We start from the raw sequence: 13,132 nt of genomic DNA on the forward strand, positions 1-13,132 counted from the left end.
TTCCTGGTGGATCCTTGAATGCTTTGCCAAAAGTCTCATTTCATCAGAAACTTGTTTTTGAATTGGTGGCTTTCCAATATGACTATGTAGTAGTACTCCATAGTTTTGACTGGATATTGTTCTTTGACTAAATGAATGTGTCCTGTTAGGATTTCATTGCTTTATTTATAACTGGGATTAAATAGGATATTGGGCCACCTAGAGAATATATCTCTGGGATGAATGGGCCCAGTTACTGGTGGAACAGTTCTGTGAGTTCCACTATCTCTTTAGGTAATGAGACCTTTGAACAAAAATATTCAAGAAGTGACAGTATTTTCACCATGAGTAGTTTTTAAAGTAAATTCATGTTAATATTTTTGTGTTATAGGTTAGTTAAGATAAAACAACCTCATTGGGAGCTTAATAGATTTTGTTTTGCTATCTAAAACACGTCATTCCATCAAATGGCATGAAAGTTGAGAAACGTATGTGTTATTTAAAGTAGTATTGATTGTATTTTATTTATGAATATTTTTTTTTTTTTAACATGTAGAATCCCACAGAGGCCAAACCTCTTTATTGTGGTTTTGCTTTGAGTGTTACCGTAGATGATGCTCAAGTAAATGACTAGGAAACTCCTAAGAACTTGAAACTTTAGTGGTGAAAAGAAACTTACCCAAATTCAAAAGTTTACATCTGATGTATTGCTGGGAATAATTATCACATAGTGAAGTACATTTCAGTTTCTACATGTATTAAAACCTGACTCATCAATGAAAAATGTTTAAAGTTTTTTCAGTCACAGATTATGACAGTGAAAATCAGTTTTTTAAAGAAACATTAAATTATTAATAATGAAAACATTTTAGACTCCATTCAGGAGCGGAATACTTACCTACTGTCTTAAAGGATCTTCGTGTAATTTTTTGATGTCTGTTGTTGAGTAGTAGGCTGTGAACACAGATTTCAGAGATCTAAGGACTTAAACTCTTACCAGCTCACAGTAGGTGCCCTTACATAGCCCTTAAATTTGTTTCATTTTGGTTACTGTCAATATTTTGGTATTAGATCTATTAAAGAAGTCATCTTTAATTGGAAAGAAGGCAGATAACATTTTGGCTTTCTTGTTATGAATGGGCTTCATGTGTGCGGAAAGAAAGGTGAAATTTCTCAGGTTTTCATCCTGTCCTATCCAGTGTATTATTGGTTACTTTATCTGTGATCATAGTTACTATGTTTTTTCCCGGAGCTTTTTTCATGTAATTTTTTCAATACCTCAAAGGTTTGACATTTTCTGATTTGCATAGTTTAATCAGAGTTGATATTGATGGCAGTAGAAAACTTGTTGGGTTTTGGACACTGGGTAATAGGCAAAAACTTGTGATTTTTAGAATAATTTTTAAGTAATAAAAGAGTTTTTCTAACCTTTTGACTGATGTAGAAGTTGGGTTTTATTATTCTGAGTTGGTGTTTGGTATGGCAGCCTACCTGATTGGTTAGCCAGTGGTTAACTGGCTAGTTAGTTCATCATTGTTGCCATCTACCAGTCAAACAAGGAAGTCAGCTTTGAATTAGTGGTGTCCAGTAAGACACAGAACTGTATTTAGCCTCTGAAGATAGAATTAATATTCTTCAATTTGATTAGGAAAATACTGTCATTTATCCAAATAACATTTATTAATCCCAGGATGTGAAAAATACTGCTCAAGACATTGGGGAGGGGAGCAGGGTGTTAAAGGTTGGTAGAACATGCAGTGGAATGACCATACTCCCAAGTTATAAAGGCCCTAAGAGCTATAAATAAAGAGCTACCGTATGAGAGATTGGCGCAGTCTGGCTTGGGGGATCAATTAGGAGTCCCCTTCCCCCTGTTTCTTCTGGGCAAGGAATATTGATTTCTACGAAACCACCTACCAACTCTTCACTAATATTGCCTTGTGGACCAGATATATTTTATTCTGCAGGTGGAATCATGAAAATGATTAGAAAGTCTTTATGCTTCTTGGAGCAGCATAGAGCAGAATGAAAAGAATGTCAGAAACTCCTAAGAAACATGTTAAGGGAAGAAGTAGGGGATGTTTAATAGGCTACTTGGAGGTTTAGGGGGGAGTCTCTACTCTGTATTTTGGATATATTATCAATTATGTAGTAGGTCTCTATCCCTTGCTGTGGTTATCTTTTTTTATAGCTTTATTGAGATGTGATTTACATACCTTAAAATCCACCAATTGTAAGTGTATAATTCATTGATTTTTAGTAATTTTGAAGAGCTGTGCAGCCATCACTATAAACCGGTTTAGAACATTTCCGTCACATCATATGATTTCCCCATGCCTGCTGTGTGATACACTTTTAAGTAGTCTATAACACTAGAACATGGAGGAGTCACCTGTAGCTGGGAAGGATGCCTCTTCAGACCCATCATGCTGATGTACTCTAAGCCTTTCAAGGTGAAAAATAACGGACTGTGTATGTAAGGTGGTGGTAGTTGGGGAAGAATCACTATCCCTTGTCTAAGTGATAGCTAAAGTAGTATTTCCCAGCCCACTTGCCAGTTTCATGAAAGAAGATACCAGCTTTTAGAAGAAAAAGAAAAAAAAAATCCCCACAAATTTAACCATTGTTAAATTGAAGTTCTTGAGTGTTGGGCATAATAACCTTTAGACTTAGTGATAAATATATTTTACTTCTGGTCTTGTTATTTCTCTGAATGTAGTGATGTCTTTATTGTAAAATAAAAATTACCAAGACATTGCTGCAGCTCTTGTTGATGAATGGTTCTTTGACAGTAGTGCTGCATTTTGAACTTCAGTTACTGCTTAAATCACACTCAACTTGAAAAATTGGAAATTTTTTGCTTTGGGTAATTACCATAGATTTAGAACTTTTCTAGTCTTTGACTCCACATTTTATCCTAGTGTTGAGTTGAAATTAGGTTTTATTTAATCCTTGTTTATTTGAACATTATCCCTCTGAAAAGTGTACTGTTTTTAGAGATGTTACAGGGAAGGAAATATGAGGAATTTACTTTAGATGCGTTAAAAGATTATGTAGCTTAATAAAAAAGTTGGTACTTAGATTGTTGAATTGGAACTTGGTACTCGGTTGTTTTGTGTGTAAAATGTTTTCCTTGTTCCCTGATTCTTTGCAGTTGTAATTTTGGACGTTTTCTCTTAAATTTAGATACCTTGACAACTGAAAATATCTTCAGTAGTAGTGAAGTACTTTAGGAGTTTTAGGGAGAAACACACATTTAGTGATAATGTCAAAGTTTTGATCTTTGCTGGAAGCTTCAAAAGTGCATCATCCTGTAATAGTGCTCAGATAGGAAAACTCCCAGGCAGCAAGGGAGTAGGTAACTAACCTGGAACAGAGCTTGGGCTCTTCCCCAAGGTCCTGGCTCATCCACCACTATCCTTAGGTCACATTGGTTTTATTGTAGTGTTTGTCTTTCATAAAATTTCCCCATAACATAGGTCAGAAAATTACCTGTCTTCCAAATCACCAAACCTTTCGGCCTTAAAGCTGGTACAAAAGCTGGATCAATCACTCTTACCCAGAAACAGAGTGACAATTTATTTTGTATTTGGTGTTACGTTGGACTTACTGATTTATTGGTACTGACTAGATCTTATGTATAGTTTGTAACCTTAAAGTAAATTATCTGGGTAGTTGTGGTTGTTTGACAAGTTTTTATTGAGCACACAGACACCTGAGTTCTGGGTGAAGTTCTGTAAAGGCAGACAAGGACCGTGTTCTTACTGAGCTTAAAATTCCGTGGAGAGGAAGAGAAAAGAAACAAGTAAACAGAAAAATCAGATAATACCAGCTAGTGATAAGTGCTACTAAGAATTTAGAGCAGGTTTGGGAACTTGAGAGTGATGAGAAGTGGATGCAGTGTCTGCTTTATAGACTGTGGAGACACCTGCCTTTTGAGGAAGCATTAATGCTGCTTCCTTTTGGAGCAAGGGCATAGTTATTTCTGTAGGTTTACTTGTGCCATTTAGCTCATATGTTTGGGGACAGTTTAGAGTTGGAGCCTTTGTGCACAGACTGCTCAACTTTTTTTAGTTGCTTGTCATAGACTAAACCCAGGCCAGCTGATTTGCCAGTATATCCTATTAGTTACAAGAATTGGAGGTTCTGTGTTATTTATTCACATGGCATACCTTTCTCGTGTGCTTCTATAGATGCTGAAGAAATCTTAAGATTAATAAAAGCTTCCGTAAGTAGCTGTAGTTTACCAAAATAGTTATCAGCACTAATTCAGTCCATTACTGCTTTAGGTGATAGTGGGTCTCTAACTGTCTCCTTTCCAACCTGTACTAAAACAGTCTGCAATCGATTTGGGTCCCGTTTTCTCTTTTGCCCCATCACCAGGGCCTTTTCTCTTCGTGGTGTGGCATCTTCCTTTATACCCTCCATCGCTGGTACTCCTCGCCTCTTTTTTTGCGTATTTACTCATAAGTAAATGTTTTGAACTGTAGTATACATAGAAGTGTGCAAATAAATTATAAGGCTTGATGAACTTTCACAATGTGAACACACCTGTGTAACCAGCACTTACATTAAGACACAGAACATGACGAGAACCCCAGAAGCCCCTGTGTGCTCTGTAGTCACTGTTTCTACTCTAGCCACTCTCCTGGCTTCTAACACCAGAGATATGTTTTGCTTGTTTTTGAACTTAATATAGTGGAGTCATATAGTATGTGTACTTCTGGGTCTGGCTTCTTCCACTCATTGTTGGTGAGATCCATCCCAGTTGTTGTGTATTGTTCTTGTGGTGCCGTTTAGTCCTAAGGATGTCTTAGAACTCAATTTTTTGTATGCAGACCCTTAGACATTGTAGAGATAGGATCTCTCCTGACTTGTCTTCATTACCTACAGACTTGAACACTATCTCCTCCCAGCAGTAGCGTAAACCCATACATCATTAGGTGAAAGGAATAAAACGATGTGTGGAGCTTTCTAGAGTACGTACTGTAGGTACATGATATACTTTGCCTCTCATCTGTAGTATTGTTCATCACTCATTTATATTTCAAGGCATTGATTAAATAGACAGAATTCCTGCATTCAGGGAACCTAACAAACTTGGTTAGGTGATAGGTGAAAAGACCATACAAAGAAAACAGATGGTGTAAAGCACCCATTGATTGAATGAACTTCATGGTAGTCGTGGAATGAATGAGTACATGGTGGAGAACATAAGTGCTTTTTGGAGGAGGTAGAGACAGTCTGGGGGTGGGACACTGGGGAAGGTCTCACTCAATCTGGGATTTAAACTAGGCTTTCGTGTTTCTGGGATGTAGGGTTTGCTGTAGAGGCTGATGCAAGTTAGTTCTTTGCCTCTTTCTACCTCCTTATTAACTGTTTACTCTTTTCAGGTGTGATTCACACCTTTCCACTTCTTCCCACATACTGATAATTCCCAAATACTATTTATTAACCACCTGTCACCACTCCCCCCCCTACACACACATTTGCATGACAAAGAATCCAGCTGGTTTTTGGGCCTCTCCACTTGAATAACTTAAATTATTTCTTGGTCCTTATTGCCTTTAGGATATAGTCCAAATCTTGAGCATCACAAGGGGCTTCTGATTTGGTCTTGTTTGTTTCTTTAGAATTTCTGGAAGCAGTCTGCCACCATCCCACCTGTCCTCCACGTACAGCATGTGTGTTTCATGCCAAACTGTTTGGTGTTTTCCAAGCATGGACCATGATGTCTCGTTTCCATACCTTCACCCATTCTTTTCCTCTGGGTTTTTTCCTGAAGTGCTTTTCCTCGCTTTTGTGGCCTAGCTGACGTCTGTTTGTCCCTCTGGATGTCTCAGGAAGCCTTTTCATTGCCCCCCATAGATGTGTAACAGTTGCAGTGCATTTTCATTGGTTTGCCTTTGTTATGTTGAGTGTGGGACCTTTCTTTTCATGGTTTTATTTTCCTGTCTGTTACAGTGCCTGCCTCTTGGCAGGGGTTCAGTAATGTATATAGAATAAATGAAGACTTGGAGTTTCAATTGGAGCCCTCTTTAACTGTTCCAGTTAAACTTTCATTTAGGGCTTGCATCTTGTGTGCGTAATGTTAGGGGAAGTTATCTTTATGAAGTGCGTCCTTAAAAGTAGTAGTCCTATTTTTCTGGTTTGTTTTCGAAACGTACTAGAAATTAAACACTGAACTACAGCCTTGAAATCTGTAGGCAGTGCATTTAAAGTACTTTCTGGAGTGGTTTTTAGCTTCAGAGCTTTATAGCACACTTAAATAACTGTGATGATTCTGAATTCTTTTTTCGTTGCCCATTTGGTGCTTTAAGCAGTCACAAGTCATATTGAAAAGTCTGGTAAAGCAGAGGGTCAGTCATTGTGCAAAAACAATTTAGAGGTGTGATAGATAAGATAAGGAACTTGACCAGTGCTTGCAAGATGGTTAAAAATGGCTACAGAACACTACTTCAGGTGTTAAAAATGGTATGCTGTCCATTGTGTAAGTTCTCTTGGGTCAACATATCCATAACTTTATGGTTGTACATGGTGTACATTACTATTTTGTTTGGTAATTTGGATTATTTCTGTTGGAAATCTTGACTCATTCACTTATTTAGCTATAATTTCAGTTCCGTGCAGTGATTGACACAGACTTCGGTGTCAGTGTTGAATTCTCCGGTAAATGCAATGCAAATAAACTGTGTTACACAGAAATCATAGTTGAAATCACAAAGTAAACAGTGAAATTTTTATTTTTTAATAGGATTAGCTATTCCTGCTCTCTTTTTCTCCATTTGTCAATTTAGAAAAATCTACCTTATTTATTCTTTGGGAAAAGAAACTAGTGGAAGGGATATGTAAAAAATTCATCTTAAAACTTTTCAAAACATTTTCCTCTAATTTAAGAGTCATAGCAATACAATTTAAGATGAAACTTTGATAGCCTTTGGGAGAGACAAGAAATTAAGTGCAATGTAAGATGCCAGTTTCATCAGTATATTGTCTTAAAACACACAGAGTGCATGGTGGTTAGTTGAAGGTGGAAAACAAACATGTTGACTGCTTTCTAAGAACAGGTCAGACTTCAATTGTAAGTTATAAGGGTTATACACTGTTCTCTTCATTATTTTACAAAACTAAAAGTTGTTTCGTATCTTAGGTGCTGCAAGAATATTCAAGGTTGCAAGAAATAGGAATTTAACTCAAAAACTACCTTACGTCAAAACAAAACAAAAAATAATGAATTTACTGGACCATTTAGCCAGTAATGACAAGAATACCATTTGAACTCAGAATCAAAGGAAAAACTGTGGGAATCAGGACCCGTCGTTTGCCCATTCCTGGACCCTTCTTTGTAGTCTGGAGGTTGGGATACTGGGATTAGCCAAGCCTAACACATCTGTAGGATGTTACTGGAAGGGAGTTGGGACACTGAGCCTAGCTCCTGTAGTTAGTACTCCATATCGGTTTTGTTGCTGGGCTAATACACAGGATATGTTCAGTTCTAACTTCAAACTACGTGTAATAAGTTTCTTGAAGGCGGGAGCTCTGTTTATCTGGCATTACCATAGCATCTTGTAAGTTTTTATCATATAGATAAAAGAAAGATTATCAGTGAACGTTGGTAAAATTTAAAAAATACTGACTGATGTTCTGTAGGTTAATTTTCTTTATCATTAGTCACTGGTTCTTTGTCCTTTATTTTAGTTAGAAGGTAATACTTGCTTATTACAGAAAATTTGGGACAAAAACAAATAAAGGTCACCCTTAATCCTACCATCTAAAATTATTTTTATTTATTAAGCAATGTATTTATTCACTGGACCACAACTATTTGAGTAACTATAGTTTTCCAGATATTATGTTTTAATATGCTAGTTGGTTGAATTTTCAAAGTGTTGTAGATGGTAGTTCCATGTGGGAGTAGGGAATCAGAAAGTGTGTGAGGTGAAACAAACTGACTCTCTTGATTTGAAAGATGTGTTCCGATTTGTTTATACAGTTCATTTTGGATTATTCTAAGGGAAAATTTTTCTGAACACTTCATGGTTTTAGGATCCTATTTGTAGAACATAAAGCTAAAATCCAGTTTCCAGTTTTCTTTTTGGATTGTTCTAATTTGGGGAAGAATGAAAATGTGTCATTGAATTCTTAGTATCTGTAGCATGATTAACTTGAACTTCTCCCAAGTTCTTTATTAGGGAACAATCAAGTATATAAGCGAACCTAGATTTAATGTTTTTATACTAAATTTGTTTAGATCGATGGTTCTTAAACTTTAGCATGCATCAGAATCACCTGGAAGGCTTGATGAAACACACTGCTAGGTCCCATCCCCAGAGTTTTTTATTAAGTAGGTCTGGGGTAGGGCCCAAGAATGTACATTTCTTACAAGTTCCCAGGCAATGTTGCTTGCTGCTGGTGTGGGGAGCACACTTTGAGAACTGGTTTAGATGACCTCAAACAGCATTCAGCGTGGCTTACTAATGAAGCCGAATAGAGTTGTTGATGTTTGTTAATGGAAGATAATGTCTTGGCCTTTCAAGGTGAATTCAGAGAGAAGTAAGTGATCCCACATTCTAGGAACCATGTTTTAAATCTAGAGCTGCCACTTGAGGTGATTTCTTAATTACTAACTATGTTGTGTGGAGTATAGGAAAGTTTACAAATTGGGGGACCGTGTCAGCTAAACTTGTAACTCTTTTACATTATAAAATCAGCTATTGCCTTACATTACTGACACTTGCATTGGATTCCAGATATATGTATTTTAAAAGCCTGTTTCTTTGCAACATGTTAGAACCAGGCCTTATAATAAACCAACGTTCCATTGACATGTTGGTGGAGAACATGAACAGGTTAATAAAAAGTACGAATTAAGTTAGAAAAGATGAGAAGCATATAACCTTTCTTGTTACACAAAACAAGATAACATCCCTCCCACCCCCGTTCTTCCCCCTTTTCTTCTCCCTCCTGCCCCCCCCCCCCCACACTCTGGTTCAAGCTGTTGTTTCTCAGTCTAATTGTGCAGCTCCCTGGCCCATGCTGGTATTATGAGCCTTGCTCTCTCCCCAGCTCAGGCAGCTCTCGCCAGCTGGGCTGCCGGCCTCTCACGCTGGCCACCGCTGGCCACCGGCCACTCCTGGCAGCACACTGCAGCCCAGCTCCAGGGAGAGCTGTTGTTCACAGTCTTACCTGTAGGGGGCACAGCTTACTGGCCCATGTGGGAATCAAACCAGTGACCTTGGCGTTAGGAGCAAGGCGTTCCAACCACCTGAGCCACCGGGCCAGCCCTAGATAACTTTATTTGACAAGTCAAATTTTAAAGATTAAAAAAAGTTTTCGTGAAGCTAGGAAATACATTCTCACAGACCTTTGATGGGTGTGTGAGTTGATACAAATTTTCTGAAGGCCATTATGTTAGTTGGTATCAAATACCGTTAAAATGTTTGTACCCTGTGACCTAACAATTTAACTTCTAGGAATTTGTGTGATCTGCCTGTAAAAATTTCTGTGTAAGTACAGGTATATTAATTGCATCATTATAACTAAAAATGAAAATTTTTAGTGAAATTTTGTAAATTTTTATTTACATAGGAATCAGCAGAGAATTGTTACAAAAGTATGGAATATTTTGCAGTGGTTGCCAAGATTCAGTGAAATTTTGTAAATTTTTATTTACGTAGGAATCAGCAGGGAATTGTTACAAAAGTATGGAATATTTTGCAGTGGTTGCCAAGATTTAGGGCTTGTGAGGCTGGAGAAGGGAGATGGGCGTATGACTGTAAAGGGGTAGCAAGAGGGAGATCTTTGTGGTAATGAAATAGATCTGTATCTTTTTAAAAAAAAAATTTATAAGAGTTTGAAACTGATGACATGTGAGGAAGCAAGATCTCAAATGCTCTCTAGATCTGTATCTTGATTGTGGTCATGGTTGTATGAATCTACATGTGATAAGATGGCATAGACCTATATACACACGTACCGATTTGCTGGTTTTGATGTACTGTAATCAAGAGCCTCCATTTCACGGAAACTGGATGAAGGGTATATGGGATCATACTATTTTTGCAACTTCTTGCGAACCTATGATTATTTCAAAATAAAAATTTAACAAAAATTTTAGAAAGGATCGTAAAAGAAAATGTAATAGAAAAAAACAAGTTACAAAATAATGAACAATATGGTCCCACTGTAATATTTCACACCATTTAATGTACACCCATGATCAGAAGATTAATTCTGAGTGGTGGGATGATGGATTCTTTTTTGTGTGTGCTTTTCTATAATTTCTGTGGATGAATAGGTATCACTTTTATAGTTGGAAGACCAATTTTTTTATGACATTCAAAGAATGATCTTATTGTGGAATATTGAAATTTAAATAAGCAGAACTATATTTTTACATTAAGGGATTTTAAAGTTTTGGTTTTACACTAATTTAGTATTAAGTTTGGAAAGTATCTGTATTTTAAAACGTGTTATGTTTACAATTTAAAGTTATTTTGTGCTTTTTGTATTATAAGATACCCTGTATGATGTTCTAAATTAGTGCTGTCCAGTATAAGTCTATGCATTGCAAGGCACACGTAAATTTAAACTTTCTAGTAGCCACAGTAAAAACGTAAGAAGAAGCTGGTGAAAGGAATTTAAAAATAATTTAAATACATTTTATTTATTCCAATATATCCAAAATACTATCATATCAACATTAATCAGTAGAAAATTGCAGTGAGATGTCTTACATTCTCTTTTTCATACTAGGTATTCAAAATCTGGTGTGCATTTTACAATTACAGCATAACTCAATTCAGACTGGCCACGTTTCAATAGCCGCATGTGGCAAGTGGTTGCCATGTTGGAGAGTAATAATAGTAGTTGAGAGCCAGGGCTTTGGTGTCAGACCTGAGTTCGAGTAACACCAGCTCTGTCATTTGCTGACCTTGTGGCCTTGGGCATGTTACTTGAACTTGTGCTTTCGTTTTTCATCTATGGATAATAACTTTTCCGTAGGTGAGTATTATAAGGATTAAATGAGTGAATGTGTGTAGCATACTAGGCACTGGACCTAGCACAGAATCCGTACTGTAAACAATATATAACTGTTGGTGATTTTATTATTGCAACGGAGTGTGTGTTGGATTGAATGACTAATCATTCTAAAGACATGACTGATTTCTTTATAATACTACTAGTGAGTAAAAATATAAATACTACATGAGCCACTGTTTGTTTTTTAGAATTAAAATTTGGGCCCTAACTTTTAAGTTATGACTGAATGAGCGGACAGAATTTGAGCACTTGTGCAAAATATTGCACCAGGCACTTGAACATTGAGACTGTAAGTCTTGGGATGATATTCGCAAATACTATATCTTTGCATAGTACTTTACATTTTGCATGCCAGTTTTATGCGTATTTTCCTAATGTAATACTCAAAGCAATCCTGAGAGGTAGTTGTTATTCCAACTTTCACAGTTGAAGAAACGGAGGCTCAGAAAAGTAGTAACTTAGTTGATTTCATTGATTTGATTGAGGTGATTACCCAGTTAGTAGAATAGAATAGAAATGTGACGTAGTTAAACAAATTAATAGGGTACCAAGGGGTTTTCACTGCATTCTTTTGATTCTATACCTTCCACCTTTGTCATCTCAAAAAAGAGCACATTTGAATGGGCCCTCTTCCAAGGCCATTTGAAGTAGAAGAGGGTAATGATATGTCAGTTGAATGGCTACCTTGCTCAGAATTATCCCAAGAGTATTAGCCTAATCAGATAACCGATGATGAAAAAAGTTAACACAAACTTGTATAGATTAGTTGATTTATTTTGCTTGTTGTGATGTTTCTGTTTATAAAGTTCAGTGTTTCTTATTCTGTCTCTTGGTTAAATATATCCACAAAAATGGACTGAGAGTATGCAATACATACTAACCGCCTTAAAATCAGATGCTGTTCATCTCTTGACTGATTCAGAAAAGTAGTTTTTTGAAAGAACATTGCATGTCGCCATTCAAATCAATGGCGAGAGGCAGTGAGTTTGAAAGATTGACTCCCAAGGCAGAGAGCAGCAGTGGATGGCACTTGTTTTCTGGGCAGTCAGACAGAGCATATGTATCATTAGATGTTCAGTTTCTGTGTTCTAATATGTAGATTCTGCTTTCACTGTTAGTCATTGCTGCTTTTATTTCCAGTTTCTTCTCCACTTAAGAAAATTGAAGTCGCATGACATCTAATTTGTTGTTGAGTACTCTAGGATAAGATGTACAATAGTAATCTATCAGCTCGTTTTGACAAGTACTTTTGGTATAAATGTATTTATAAGAAGGAGAATTATATTTTGGTGCTTAGAAATGGAGTGGTGATGGGGGAAGTGGAAGTGGAGGTAGGTGTGTTCTTTGCCCCTTGGTTTTTCTCTGTGCCTTTTCAGAGTTTTTCCCCTTTGTCCCTGTATGATTTGCCTGACAACGCCTCTTCCTGCCTACCCAACCTTGACTATAGAGTCAGGAGTATCAATCTTATAGTACAAAGAGCCCATCAGAGTCCTGTATGAAGAACTCATCATTCCTGATCTCGGTGCATCTGCAGCATCAAATTCCGCATTGGTGTTGTTTTCTTCATTGAAGGGCTGTTATGAGGATTGTGGAATGTATCTATCCTGGTTGAATTTTTGGATGAAATTTGATGGAATGTAATCATTCCATTAAATGGTATGGAGAATCTCAGCACCTAGAATTGTTAAAAGTCTCACTGTGCATAATTTGTGCTACTTCAGTTATATAAGTAAAAGCTTTAAAATATCATATTGTAAGACGTTACATATGCACAGATATCTATGCTAGGTTTGGATTTAAAACTGTGGGTTGCAATTAATATTTGAAATTTTCTGAAATTCCCAGAACTAGATGATTTCTATATCTCCTTCAGTTCTAAAATAGTGTGATTTATGTCAGTTTTGGTAGTTTATAATAAATAATAAAATGTCTCTTAAATATACAATGCCAAGTTACTTGTCCTAAAATATATAGAAAATTTGTAATGCCTCACTCCCCTACCCCCAAGATATATCAGTAGATACTTACACACTTTAGAATCTCTGAATAGCAAAGATTTGTCTGTTAAAACCTTTTGGCATTGTAAAGTTTATTTATAGCTGAACAAGTT

At 36.6% G+C, this 13,132-nt stretch overlaps 1 protein-coding gene across 1 annotated transcript in view; it reads left to right on the forward strand.

Moving 5' to 3' along the window:
* Positions 1-13,132, forward strand: part of RYBP (RING1 and YY1 binding protein) — a 79,638-nt gene that overhangs the window by 1,803 nt on the left and 64,703 nt on the right. The window lies entirely within an intron of this gene.

This window comes from Rhinolophus hipposideros (assembly GCF_964194185.1).
Source record: "Rhinolophus hipposideros genome assembly, chromosome: 14".
NCBI classification, from domain to species: domain Eukaryota; kingdom Metazoa; phylum Chordata; class Mammalia; order Chiroptera; family Rhinolophidae; genus Rhinolophus; species Rhinolophus hipposideros.